The 14,174-nt window shown below is 38.5% G+C and overlaps 1 protein-coding gene and 1 long non-coding RNA gene across 4 annotated transcripts in view; one reads left to right on the forward strand and one right to left on the reverse strand.

Moving 5' to 3' along the window:
- Nucleotides 1-2,634, reverse strand: part of Ccser1 (coiled-coil serine rich protein 1) — a 1,159,332-nt gene extending 1,156,698 nt beyond the window's left edge. For all 3 annotated transcript variants that reach the window (XM_078021918.1, XM_078021919.1, XM_021734708.3), the window contains exon 1: nucleotides 2,501-2,634. The gene's annotated coding sequence lies outside the window, so the exon portion shown is untranslated. The remainder of the gene's footprint in view (nucleotides 1-2,500) is intronic.
- LOC144366901 (uncharacterized) overlaps nucleotides 1,730-14,174 on the forward strand; it is a 68,791-nt gene continuing 56,346 nt past the window's right edge. Inside the window, exon 1 of the long non-coding RNA XR_013426073.1 lies at nucleotides 1,730-1,931. This is a non-coding gene — a long non-coding RNA (uncharacterized LOC144366901). The remainder of the gene's footprint in view (nucleotides 1,932-14,174) is intronic.

Raw genomic sequence — 14,174 nt, forward strand, 5'->3', positions numbered from 1 at the left:
GAAAAGAAAATTAAAAGGACTGGGGATGTGGCTCAGTCATAAAGCACCCTTGGGTTCAATCCTCAGGACCAAAAGGAAAAAAAAAAAAACTGCACATGTGTTAGTGCTGAAAATATATTTTAAACTAATATGAATCTAACCAAATCAAGTCCTTAACTCAGCTTCTTGTTTCTAATGAACAGGACTGTCAAGAAATGCCACCTTAGGCACAGGGAGGTGGTGCACACCTGTAATTCCAGTTACTCAGGAGGCTGAGACCGGAAGATCTAAAGTTCCAGGCCAGCCAAGGCAAATTAGGAAGACTCTGTCTCAAAATTGAAAATTAAAAGGCTGAGAATGTACCTCAGTTAAAGTGCCCTGGATTTAATCCTTAGTACAGGAAATTAAAATCTACCTTCATATTTTGGTGGTGCTGGGGGGCATGGGGACAAACAACAATTGATAGTTTTTGCAAAAAAAAAAATTTGATCAAGCTTCTTAATTAAATCAAATGAAGACAAATCACTCTGACAATAGGGTTGATCAGTTTACTTCTCTGTGAAATAGTTATAATATGGAATTTCAATGTTGTAAGAATATTGTGTTTGGCAAGAACTTAGAAACATCTCAGTTTAAAATTAAGTTAAGGGTGCTGTTCTACTATCACAATTCAGTCAGTAGTTTGGAGTTGCTACTTTTAAGGACAAACAGAAATTTGCTAAGTGACAGACACTGTCCCAAGTCATCTCTAAGCTTCAGGTTATGTCTTTGGAATGTGTACTTATTACAAAGCAATAGAATGAGAAACCAAAACAAACTAATTAAGTTGTAGCCTAAATTAACAGCATGCTATGTCTTCCCTTAATATCTAGTTTTTAAAATCAGTAGAAATATATATAACCTCACTTAGTAGTCTGTTTCTCTCTCCTCACAAGGCTTTTAATAGAATTAGCTTTATGTAAAAAATGTCTACATATTATTTTTAATAGCCTTTAGGAAGGAGGGAGAATGAAAAAATGTGTGATATTTCAGTAAAAATGTATTCAACTGCAAAGATTTCAGAAATGAGAGCTGATGAAACCAAGCAGGTATTTTCTGTCTTGTGGACTCATAGAGGTAAGAGGAGTGGAGACTAGGGCATTAGAAACGTTATAGCGCAAGAGATCTGTGACTTCCAAGGAGCTTTTTTTTTTTTTTTTAACTTGTGATTCTCTGACTTCCTTCATTTTATATTGCAGGTCCCATGAGCAGATGAAAAAAAAAAAGCAAAATTGCTTCAAATTCTGTGAGACAAGGGGAGAGGAGGAAGAAGCTCAGGATACACTGAAGGAAACCCCGAGAAATTTCACAACTCTTTGCCATAAATAGCCTTTCTTCTCACTCTGGATACCTCCTCCTTTACATCAGCAAGGCTCAGCCTCCACGCTCTGAGAAGCACCATTCACAAATCCCTCTGTCACCCCTTCGTGCACCCCTACCTCTTGTTGGCACCGTGTGTATGATTCCCTGGAACACAAGCCAAAAGATCAGAGGCCTGGGAGTCACCTGCAGTTTCAGCTGAGGGCTGACTTTCTGCTCAGGTGAACCAAGGCACTGATTAGTCCAGAGTGCGAACACACACGAAGAAACACACACACACACACACACTCTCTCTCTCTCTCTCTCTCTCTCTCTCTCTCTCTCTCTCTCTCTCTCTCTCTCTCTCTCTCTCTCTCTTCTCTCTCTCTCTCTCGCTCTCGCTCTCGCTCTTCCCCCTCCCTCCCCCTCTTCTCTCTCTCTCTCTCTCTCTCTCTCTCCTCTCTCTCTCTCTCTCTCTCTCTCTCTCTCTCTCTCTCTCTCTCTCTCTCGACGCGCCACCACAAAGCAATTTGTTCACTCTAAGTCGCCGCTGTTGCCACCACGGGGGAGGGTCACCCCTCCAATCCAGGAAGCCATAGGACAACCAGGCGCAGGCAAGAGACGGTCGGGGATCCGGCACTGCGGCTCCCACCGGAGCCCCGGGCTCCCCGCCCCCTCCCCTTCCTCCCCTCCTCTCCTCCTCCCCTCCTCCTCGCCGTCCCCGCCCTGGCACCCGCAGCCCTGGGCGCCAGCGCTGACCCGCCGCCCCTACCTGCGGGACGCGAGCCGCGAAGGAGGGGAGCGGCCCAGAGCCTGCTCCAACTCTTGCCTCCTTGGCGGGCCGCGCTCCGCGTCGCCCTGGAGCGGCCGCCGGGGCCGCAGGGAACAGGACGCACAGGAGCGCAGAGGAAATGGCCACGCAGCGCACCCGGAGTCGCGGGCCAGCGGCGAGCGAGCCGGTCCTCCTCCCTCCCACCCAGCCCACAAGGCCAGGTCTCCGCGCCGCGTACTCGGGGCCCGCGGCCGGCGCCCGGGGCCTGGGTGGGGGCTGCTCTGGAGCGGCCCCGGCACTGTGCGGTCACCTGCCGGGCGGTCATTCCCGCGTCCCCCAGAGGCCGGCCCCGGCGCAGCTGCGACGCGACGCGCGACCCGCCGGGCGCGGGGGCACCGGAGGCGTTACTACCTTGAGGGCTCCGCGCCGCTTGTTAAGGCTCCTCCCGGGCACTCAGGGATTTATGTCTTCGGGGCACGGGCTGTCCTTCCTGGTCCCCCTCCTCTGTCCTCCCTCCCCTTCTCGACTGTTGGGCTCCTTCTCTCCACTCCCAGTTGCACAGAGTCGAGCGGCGTTATTTAATAATCCTCCTGCTCCTCCTGCCTGCGCCAGCAGAGCTGCTCTGCCTGAGCCACCTCTTCCCAGTCAGTCATGTTGTTGAGAGAGAGAGGCGGATTGGCAGCCGATCGGCGACTATTTGTGGTGAGGAAGAGACGAGCAGAGCAAGAGGAGGGCAGGGGAGGGACGTGGGGAGGCGCTTCCAAGTGTGTGAGTGCGCGGAGTGTGACTGTGTGTGGAGTGCAGAGAGCCACCTCACTGGCAGGCCGTGCTCCGGAGCTGTGAGAAGGGTGGTCAGGAGCGCGGCCTTTATAGACGCGGGTGGAAGAGTTGCCCTGGGGCGGGGGCAGCCTAGTGGGCGGTGCCGGGCCAACTGAGTGGCCAGATACCGCGCACGCATACTCTCACATTAAAGCGCGCACACCCACTGCTGGCCCGCTGCTGAGTTTTCATTTTAGGGGAAGCAATATCCGACGGTGCTGTCTTGGCTTTCCCCCGAGCCCATCCTTGTATATGTCGAGTCCAAGTGCATTGGCAGGTCAAGGACTAGAGACTAGTAGGTCTCTGAAGAGAAGCAAAGCGGGGATGCTGGAAATGCACTTGTATCTGTTTTTCTCCAAGACACTGATGTTGTCTTCTCTCCCTTCCACCTCTAAGGGAGGAAATTATGAGATTCTTTTTCCTTTTTTTTTTTTCTTGTCAGCCGCCCCATTCATATTCTGGCAAGTCTTTTCCTAACACAGTAACAAGAAAAGAAACCTGGCTTCTTTCCTTTAAGCAGGTCACGCCTCCCAGGAACCATTTGCAGCAATCAATTCTTCTGTAAGATAATGGAAGCATTGCAACTATGACTGAGTGGGACTTGTGTTCCTATATGTAAGGTCCTCAACAATACAGGCATATTGAACAGAACTAGCTACGATTTGACATCATTTGACTGATAGCCCACTAGAGAAAATTTGCCAGTTTAGAGATGGAGAAGACTTCTGATGCATGATGCTTTTGCTTACCTAATTTATTTTTCCTTGGTCTTTTTTCTTCTTGCACTGCCTCATTTCCTTTCAGGTTTGCATCGGGCCTGGAACTCTTTCCCCTCCATGCCCTTCTTTATCTCCACTCCTACATATTTATGCCTTTAGTAGCCACTACACTCCTACATATTTATGCCTTTAGTAGCCACTACAGCAAATATAGTGCATATTGTGTGTGTGTGTGTGTATGTGTTATGTAAGAACCATTATTGTTAACCCATTGTGATGGAATGTAATACCACTTTTAGGTAGGTACTACATCCCTGATATTAAGTTATGTTGGGTTTGTTCACCTGTCCTCTCCTCTCTAGCCCCTTATTTGTTTCGTGCACATATTGCAAGATCTTTGTCATCTGATGTACTTCTTTATTGGAAAACAGGAAACATGCAATCTACACCTCTTTCAAGTGTGTGTGTGTGTGTGTGTGTGTGTGTGTGTGTGTTTTCTGTAGTCTAGCCACAGTCTGACTTTTAAAATATGCCTATATTAGGAGTAAAAGCAAAAAGTAAAAGTACTTTTTGTGTGAATCTTAGTGATTAATGTGTACATTGGCATTGGAAACAACTTTTTAAAAATATATGACAAAAGAAAACATTTAAGAATATAGGGAGTCGGTGGCGAGGTTGACAATTCATGTTTCAAATCTCCTTCTGTGGGTGAATGACCATTGCTGTATCTACAGTATTTCATCATATGCCAACCCTTTATGTATTCTCCATATACTTTACCTTTTTCACATTGACATTGCTACCTCTAGTTCTTCCAGGTCTCATACAATGAGTTTAAAGTTCTTTTAAAACAGCTTAAGCATATGAGCAAGATTAATAGAGATGTTAATAGGAGTATGTAAAAAACAAAGAGATATTGTAAAGAAAGGGCAACAAAGTGGATGGATAAGGACCAGTGGAGAAATATCAAATATATATAAGTATGAAACATTGTAACTTCTTTGATTAAGCATAATAAAATGGATATGTAGTAACACAGGATGTTGACACTTAATGTGTACCCTATGAAACAGCTATTGATATTTCCTCAATTAGACAGGTCAGGATTTGGGAGATAAGTAGTTAACAGGAGATCAAACAAAGTCCAAGTGATACAGCTACAGCTCTCTTTAACTCTACTGTCCACATGGCTTCCCCGTTCAAAACTCCTAGATCAGTTAAAAATCTTAAAAGAGTTTCCTTTGAGCTTTTCATAATCATGAAATCAGCTGGTCTGTAATCTTCAGGAATTTTCCTTCTATTCTCCATCCCTCCTTTTATATTGCAAGAGAAGTTTATAAAATATACATTTTTTAGATGTAGACAAGAATTTATAAAGTATTAAAATACTTAGACTCAAAGATAGAGTTAGAAAACTTCCCCACAGGCTTTAATGAAAGAAATTGTCACTGCAAAGGAAATTTTGCAGAAGAGTTCTTTCTGAATATGTAGTTTATTAGGAGCTGCAAGTAGACATTTTTAAAAGTTCTGTTCCCCCTTGAATAGCAATGCTTAATCATATTGGGTAAAATTTTGGTAGTTTTTCTTGATTCTCTATTTAATTGTCACCTATAATGATAATTTGATTATGATGTATAATGAATACTTCAAAATTATATATTACATCAGATATTTCAAGGGCATTTTTGGTAACCGCAACTGATTGTAATTTTCACACTCTCAAATTGCATTATAATTAGTGAGAACCATGACAATCTGTCAATTGCCTTTTTCATTAAGGTATTAAATAAAACTAACATTTCTTGCTTATTTTCTGATACTTTTCTTTCTAAATGAAGATTAGAATTCATATGTACTACCCAGAAAGATACACAAAAATATATGACTTAAAACACGTCTGGAAAGTTGATTCATTTTAACTATTTTGTATTTTTGTTGAAAAATGAGCACGAGAAATTCCATTTATAAATTTTAATGAACAGCAGTTTAGAAGTTTAGTAAATGAATTATTCTCTTTTAAGATTGTTTAATGTTTCAAGTAGAATTTCCCGCTTTGCAACACATTCAATGATATAATTTTTGTTGTGATAGAAAAACAGAAAGCTAATGACTCTTTCCAATTTGTTCATTTTCATCTCTTGTATGCTTGCTGCTGTTTGGTTCCCAAGTGCATTTAACTGGCAAGTTCAATGAAGACTTGGCATTGCACCATTTGATGAAAGCAGAAAAATTAGGTTGCCAATTACATATGTGCCCCTTATGTGCACTGAATTCCCACTGAAGTGATGAGCCAAATTAGAAATTCCTCAGTAGTAATACCTAGAAAAGACAATTCGAACTAGGAAAGGTAAAAGATATCATTTTTATTTCCAACCTCATTACCAGTCAGATCTTAGGAAGTGAATTAACTTTTTAATACAATTACCAAACAATGTAAATTAGATTTCATTAAAAATTTAAAAATTGTCTCCATTTGGTTTTCTGTTTCCCTGGTATTTTATTGTTTTTTGCTTTGAATTCCATTATGATTATCCAATCATGCTGGAGGAAAGTAAAGATCATTTACCTCCTTCGCTTTATCCTAATTACTATGCTTTTAATGTGTTTTCCAAAGTTTATTTCTGTATTGTAGACCTGAGCTCTGAATTCACATGTTGATGATATTTGAATGTAATGTCTCTGGGAGGTAATTGAGATTAGATGAAGTCATGGGGATGGGGGGTGGCATGATAGGGATTAGTGGCTTTATAAAAAAGAAAGAAAGAAAGAAAGAAAGAAAGAAAGAAAGAAAGAAAGAAAGAAAGAAAGAAAGAAAGAAAGAAGGAAGGAAGGAAGGAAGGAAGGAAGGAAGGAAGGAAGGAAGGAAGGAAGGAAGGAAGGAAGGAAGGAAGGAAGGAAGGAAGGAAGAAAGGGGGAAGGAAGAAAGAAAGAAAGAAAGGGGGAAGGAAGGAAAGAAGGAAGGAAGGAAGGAAGGAAGGAAAGAGAAAAAGAAAGAGACCCGAATTTGGATGCTTTCTTACCATGTGATGCCCTCTGCTATGTTATGAGGCAGCAAGAAAGCCCTTGCCAGGTGCCAACACCTTGATATGGAACCTCCCATCTTCCAGAGCTTTAAAAAAGAAATTTCTTTTCTTTACAAATCACCCAGTCTGTGGTTTTCTCTTATAGCAGAAAAAAATGGATTAAGACACTAACAGTATGAAAGAAATAAAAAATGTTAGTATTCTGGATTTCTTCCATATAAATAAGAGATAAGTTATCCTTTTGTGATGACTATTGAAATATGAAAGGGATGCTATGGGTACCAGTTGAGCAACAGGAGCAGTTAAACCAGATGAGAGCTGAAGCTGATTCTTGGTTCAAGACAAGGACTGATAAGAAAGTATAAGATGATGATATGCAGATTTGTTCAGTTGCAGTTCTGGGTACAACATCAAAAATTCCATCTTAATATGGAAAACTCTCTTAATTGGGACAATCTGCCAAGTAGACAAGGCCCAGTAGACAAGAATTTAGAATTATTTTCCCTAAATTTGGTAATGGTATCTATTACTTAGTAAACTGTCTTTTACAGCAGAAATTCTGCCGAGTGGCAAGACAGCAGGATTTATTTATGCAAAAACCTATGCAGAAGCTAAACCCAGGTTACTAGGTCAAAACACTCACTGCATGAGCTGTCTTTGATCCGGAAACTACACAGACAACTAGGATCCATCCTGTAGGGCAGATTTGGGAACAAGTCTATTAAGGTTCAAGTAAGCCAGTATCCTTGTATCTGGGCTACCATGTTCCAGGTTTATAAAGTGTTGTAATTCTAAGCCCATTTACTGGGCCAGGGCTTGGAAAGAAAAGGACTGTGGAATGCATGTCTGACCCATCAGCTGAGTGGATCCTAAGTTTCCAAAGACAGCTACCCAGTTTAAGAAGGTGAAAAAGTTGAGGTGGTGGAAGGAAGTTAAGAGCTGACAACAGCACAATGAAACTGGTATTCTCTGAATTTATGCCTCTCTGTTTTTTCAGGTAGGTAAACTACATTAAAATAATGTTTATCAGATAAATCAAAAGGATTCTTATAAGCAGATTCACTATTTGAAACTGCTTTTTTTATAGTTAGCTTATATTTGTTTCTATTTTCTAATATTACTAATGAGGTTCTCAGGGAAATTGCTTCGGAAGTCCCTGTCTTTGCATACATTTATGCTTAAATACTTATTGTTGTTTTTTTCTGATTGTAATTTTTTAAAAATTAGCCCAATTAATTGGTTAATTTTTGGTGTCTGTTATGGGTTATATCTAACAAAATGACTTTTTTTAATGAGGCTTTAGAGTCTTTCTTCTATAATTATTCCCAGATCTATGTGGTTATAGGCATTTCATTAAAACAAGTAGAATTTGACACATACCAAAATAAAGTATCAATTAAATCATCCTAAATTAGTATATTGGTAAAATCTGAAATTAACACTTTATCATATAATAGATTTAATTTTAACAATAAAAGAAACAAAACTGTAATACTAAAGTACTCTTATACTACTTAATATATAGTCAACAAATAATGCTAATAACATAATCTAAACCAGGCTAAACCAGTACAACAGCAGGCTAGAAACTGGTTTTACCATCTGTCAGTTTTTATACTGGCAATATCACAAATGAGATCTCTCTTTAACAAAACATCACAGCAGGAGATACAGACATGTGAATTGTAATTAAAATGTGAAAACTGAATTTCCTAGCTTTTGTCATTTACGCAAAGCTCCTCTTAGAGTGAAATTTAGGCTTATGAAGTTATACAAAGTGGAAGTCATTTTATTTTGCCAAATATATATACAATTTGACCAAAATATATCTTCAGTAATGAATGCCTGGGCTTTCATGAATGAAAAGGTATTTTCCTAGGTCTGGTTCAGTCAATAATGAGATTCAATTACTTTTTAATAATTCAAGTCTAGAAGATGAAGAGAAATAATTTGTATATTTTTATGCAGTCAGTCTAGATCTGCTGAGGACTAATATTATCGCATTACATTTATTTACCATTATGTTCTGTAGATAAAAAGAGTATCAAATTTTATTCACTTTTTTTCTTATTTTTTCTTTGCTGGGGGGAGGACTAAATCAGATACTTACCCCTGTAATAAAAAATCTGTCCACATTTTATAGCTGGGTGAGTACTAGTGTTCCCATGTTTTAACATTTAGATTATCAAGCAAACCGAAATTTGTAACATATGGAATGTGACTATCATTTTTGCTACATATATTGAATAAATATACAAAAAAAAGCAATAGTAGTGTATTTCAAGTTGAAATAGCACATTCACATTCAAAAATGTCAAAATTTGTATTTTTAGTCCCTATTCTTAGTATCTTGGCTTTTTTCTAGAAATTTTGGTTAATTTTACAGTAAATAGATATTCAAACATATTGTATCCCTGACCTACCATAGGGGTGTAACAATGCTTCTATTTGCACTGTCATTATTTCTAATTTTCCTTTAAATATTACTATTTTTAAAACAGAATGGATATCAAGGTAGGAGTAAGTCATTGAATCACCACATAATTGCATATTTGAAATATGACTGTCAAAAATGTTACATCCCACAACCATCTTTTAGTGGTAAGAATTTTGTCCTTTCCTCTTTACCTTAACCAACCTTGATGATGGCTTCAACTAATAGAATTGATAAAAATGTTATATGATTTCCTAAACTAGGCCATAAAATTGACATTCACTTTTTCTTATTATTTTCCTGGAATACTCTATCTTGGAACAAAGGTACTGGCTGTAGGGAGGCCAAACACCTCATGTAGCAGTTCACATGGAGGAAAACTGATGCTTCTGGTCCTTAGCACCATCTGACAGACCCACATGCAACCAGAACCAACTTGCCAACCATGTCCTGAGCCATCTTGGAACTAGGTTCCCCAGTTCCTGATCTATGCACTGTAGTCAGCCATGTGGAACAAAAACAAGCTGTGTTAGTTTTCTACTGCTGCAAAACAAATTACATAAACATAGTGACTTAAAGTAGGATGCTAGTTTATTGGACCACAGTTCTGTACGTAAGAGGTCTGATAAAATGACGTTAGATTTCTGCTATATCACAAACCTGAAATCTAGATGTTAATCAGAGTTCCCATCTGGGGGTTCTGAGACACAAATTCAGTTCAAGCTTATTCTTGGTGGAATTCTGTTTCTTGACACATGGCTCCCTCTATCTTCAAGCCAGCAGTAACAACTTCAAATCTTTATACTGCAAATCTTTAGCTTCCTTTTCTTCCACCAAACAGAGAAGACTCTGCTTTCAAAGGAGCTAGATTATGTTAGGCTCATCCAGATAATCTCTCTGTTTTAAGGTCAACTGTGCCATATAGCAACCTAATCATGTGAGTAAAATCTGTTCTATTCGCAGGTTCCAACTCTATTTTTAAAGAGGGGAATTATACAAGTGTAAGGGCTACCAAGGGGTTTTTGTAGAATTCTGCCCATTGCTTTCCTCCCTAAGTCTTTATTTACCACTAAACTGTAAGCCAGTCATAGACTCATGACTGGGTTGCTCATCATAGTGTCCATAGTGCCTAGTAAATGCAAAATAATGGGACTAAATAATATAAGCAGTGGTATATGTGATTGCAGTTTTGCTCTTTTTATCATTTTGAAAAAAATTATAGTAATACACATGCATTATTATTCATTACACATTTGATAGACTTTATTTTCCTTCAAACTGCTGGCATTTTTTGGTCCCTGATAATCTTTCATAACTCATTACTTTAGGTAGGACCTGCATATCATGGAAACTAAGCAAAAGTTTCTCTTTGTCAAGTGGTTATAGGGAATTCTCCATGGGGACATAGGTAGGGGTGGAAAAGAGAGGAATGACTAGCATGCATGGGAACCACAGGCACTGGGCCACTTTATGGTATAACTCGTAAATTCAGGGCCAACTTGGGCACAATTCATAAACATGCACCACTTTTATTCAGTTTTGGAGTTTTGCTATGTAGACCCAACTTTATGGCTTGATGGTTCAGATAGCACCTGATTCATGATGAGAAGCTTAAGTTGCATGGTAGCTTGGTGACTCATGGTAAAGTATTCACTTCCCATTAGTAGATAAAGAACTGCCAGTTACAAGGAGAATAGTTACCTATGCATAATGGGAAAAACTTCCTCCCAAATAATAAAGACCTGCACTGTAATTGATCTATTAAGACCCATGAAAGATCCAAAACATCATTCCTATCTGCCACTGCCACTTCAGGCACCACAGAGTGTAAGTGACAAAGCACCTGCACAGCAGCCTTGACCTATTGCAGAGCCTTTTCAGATCATTCAATAAATGGATTGGAGTAATATGCCTAATATGCCTAAATGAGGCATATAATATATATGCAATGTATTCCTAATTTATGTATAAATGTAAATATATATATATATATTTGTGTATATATATATTTACATTTATACATAAATTAGGAATACTTTGCTAAAGTATTAGTTCTACTGGATATTGATCCCTTTGTTTGGTTTTAGAAGGGACTTGATTTAACAAACTATCCTTCACTTTTGAGGGACTATCTCTACATATCCCTACCACTGGGCCTTCAGAAACTTTACTGAAGTACAAAGTCCTGAATGTTAATCAAATTAGTCAGACCTCTTATAAATACTTCTTGAGTGCTTTTGACTTCCCTCTTACCAGGTCTACTCATCATTTTTTTTTTCTCCAATATAATAAACCTGTGGGAGAAAAATGTTGTTATGATCCTTATAAACTGTTATGACATAGAGCTGGAGAAATGATACAATTGTGGTAGGACAATTAAAGTGTATTGCTGGCTTTGTTAGCTGAAAGCAAACAGTTTCCAGTGGGCCTCATGGAAAGGGGTGGAAGATTTGCCAGACCAAAAGCTGCATACTGGGAAACAGGGAATGTGTTCATTTGCAAAATAAAGAAATGACATCTGGTACAGTGGTTTCATTTGGTGTCACCATTTGGTTAAGCTTATGATAATCTACTGTCATTTTCCAAGATCCATCTGTCTTCTGCACAGGACAAATAGGAACATTGAATAAGGACATAGTGACAATCACCAACCCTGCCATCTTTCAAGTCTTTGATGGTGGTATTAATCTTGGCAATCACTATGTGGATGCAGCATTGCTTTTGGTTTAGTAATGTCATACTGAGGCAGTTCTGACAGCTTCCACTGGCCTTTCCCACCATAATAGTCCTCACCCTACAAATCAGGAAATCAAAATGGGGTTTCTGCCAGCTGCTGAGTATGTCTATACTAATTATGCATTCTGGGACTGGGGAAATGACTGCAGGATTAGCTTGGGGACCAAATGTGCCAGCTGTGAAATGGACCTGAATTAAAATTCCATAGATTGCCTGTCCTCCTTGAGTCCCAGTGAAGGAGGGCCACAATGACATTTTGGGTTTCTTGGAATCAGAATCCAATTGTTCCTTAGAGACTGGCTTGTTTCTTTTTTTTCCAATGCCCAGTTATCCTGGTAAAAGGCCTTTTGTGGAAAGAACATTTATTTAAGAACATCAAGGATAACGGGGCTCATCTCATAAAGTTATTTTTTAAAAGATCAATGATAGGTATGGCTTCTGGACTCTCCCTGTGTTGATGAGGAGGTCTTATCCGCTCTAACATCCCAATTTCTCTTAAATCCATGATCTTCCTTCAGCATGTTGGGAGCCAGGAAAACCAATAAAGTAATTCAGTTCAAGTTTAAAATCCTGAGACAGGGTGGGAAAGGCAGTGATGCTGTAATTCATAGGAGTCTGAAGGTCTAAGAACCAGAAGTGTCCATTTGATAAGAGCAGGAGAAGAGGGGTGTCCTTCTTCAGCATTTTGGTTCTTTTAAGGCCCTAAACAGATTCGATGTTTCTACTCACACTGGTGAGGGCAACCGTCTTTACTTTGTATACTAATTCAAATGTTAAACTCCTCCAGAAATACCCTAAGAGATTCACCAATGATTGTGTTTCACCAGGGATCTGTGCATTTCTTAGCCCAGTCATGTGGGCATAAAAAATTAATCATCAGAGTCTGCAAATATTTATTGAGTGACTACTATGTATCAGGAGCTAGATATAAAAGTGAATAATGCAATATCTATGAAATTTTATTAACCAATGACAATATGTTAAGCAGAGCACTAAGCCACAAAATTTTAAAAAAAGATATATATTAAAAAATACCGTCTAAAGAGTTTAGAATCTAATAGGAAAGATGGATAAATAAATAGGGAATTACTAAACTATGTGATTACTTAAAAAATATTTGTATCATATAATAGAATTACACATAATCTAAATTTGGGTAGTTTTAGGGAAGGATCCCAAGCAATTGGGATATCTGCCCTGGGTTCTAAAAAAATTGTACTTGGTTATTTAAACTTTGTTAGACAAGTAGCAGTATAATATTATTTATATACATTTATATTTATTCTTTGAATTTGATACATAATTCTTGTATTTGAGAATTTCTGTTTGTTGTTGTTATTTGTTTTGTTTTGTGGCAGTACTGGGAATTAAACTCAGGACCTTGCACCTGCGAGATAAGTGCTCTACCCACTAAGCTACACCCCAGTCCAAGTATTATTGGGTTATGCTATAAGTCATACAGTCAATAAAATTAGTGATTAAAGCTATTTTAATATACAAAGTTTATTTTAAACCTTTATTGCTAATCTAAAATATGATGAAATTGATCAATCTGAAGTCCTAAATGTCTGTTTTCTAGATCCATGAGGACATAATGGAAAATGTTTATAACACCTATACATTGGAAAATCTCTGCTCGTGGAAAACTAACACAATGTACACATTTCTGAGAATGATAAAAACAAAACAAAAAATATTTGGCAGTTCTTTATTTCCTCTTTCATCTTGAGACTCAATACATGTGAAAAAAATAAGTCCCGTTATTTTCTAGTTACCTTCTTTTTAAAAAATATATCTTTTTTTTTTTAATATGGCGCTGAGGATAGAACCCAGTGCCTCACAGTTATGAGGCAGGCACTCTACCACTGATCTAGAGCCACAGCCCCTGTAGTTACCTTCTAAGTTACTTAATTTTGTATTAAGTTGTTGACATCAAAAATATTAATTTCTTGTTTTTTAAGTACTATGCTCAAATAAAATGCCTAAAAAAAGAAGATGATAGATGTAAAGATATAATCTGATGTTATAGAATCATTGTATTTTGGAAAAGTTATTTGTATGGTACAAACTCTGGGAATAATACTCAAAAGGAGACACCATTAGAATGAAGAAAAATGAACACGTTTAAATTGAATTACTATTCTTTCTGAATTCAAATGGTTATACTAATATGTATGATTCACCCAATATTTTTATATGTCATAGATTTTTCAAAGCAGTTCTATTTTTATTCATATCCAGCCTCAAAATATAGGTCAGGGTGTTACTAACTGCTTAGAGCAAGTACAAGCTGAGGAAATTTCATTTTCCTAAAGTCTTATCTAAAGAGAGATATGTCTAGACATTTTGTTACT

Source organism: Ictidomys tridecemlineatus, chromosome 9 (assembly GCF_052094955.1).
Source record: "Ictidomys tridecemlineatus isolate mIctTri1 chromosome 9, mIctTri1.hap1, whole genome shotgun sequence".
Taxonomy (NCBI): Eukaryota; Metazoa; Chordata; class Mammalia; order Rodentia; family Sciuridae; genus Ictidomys; species Ictidomys tridecemlineatus.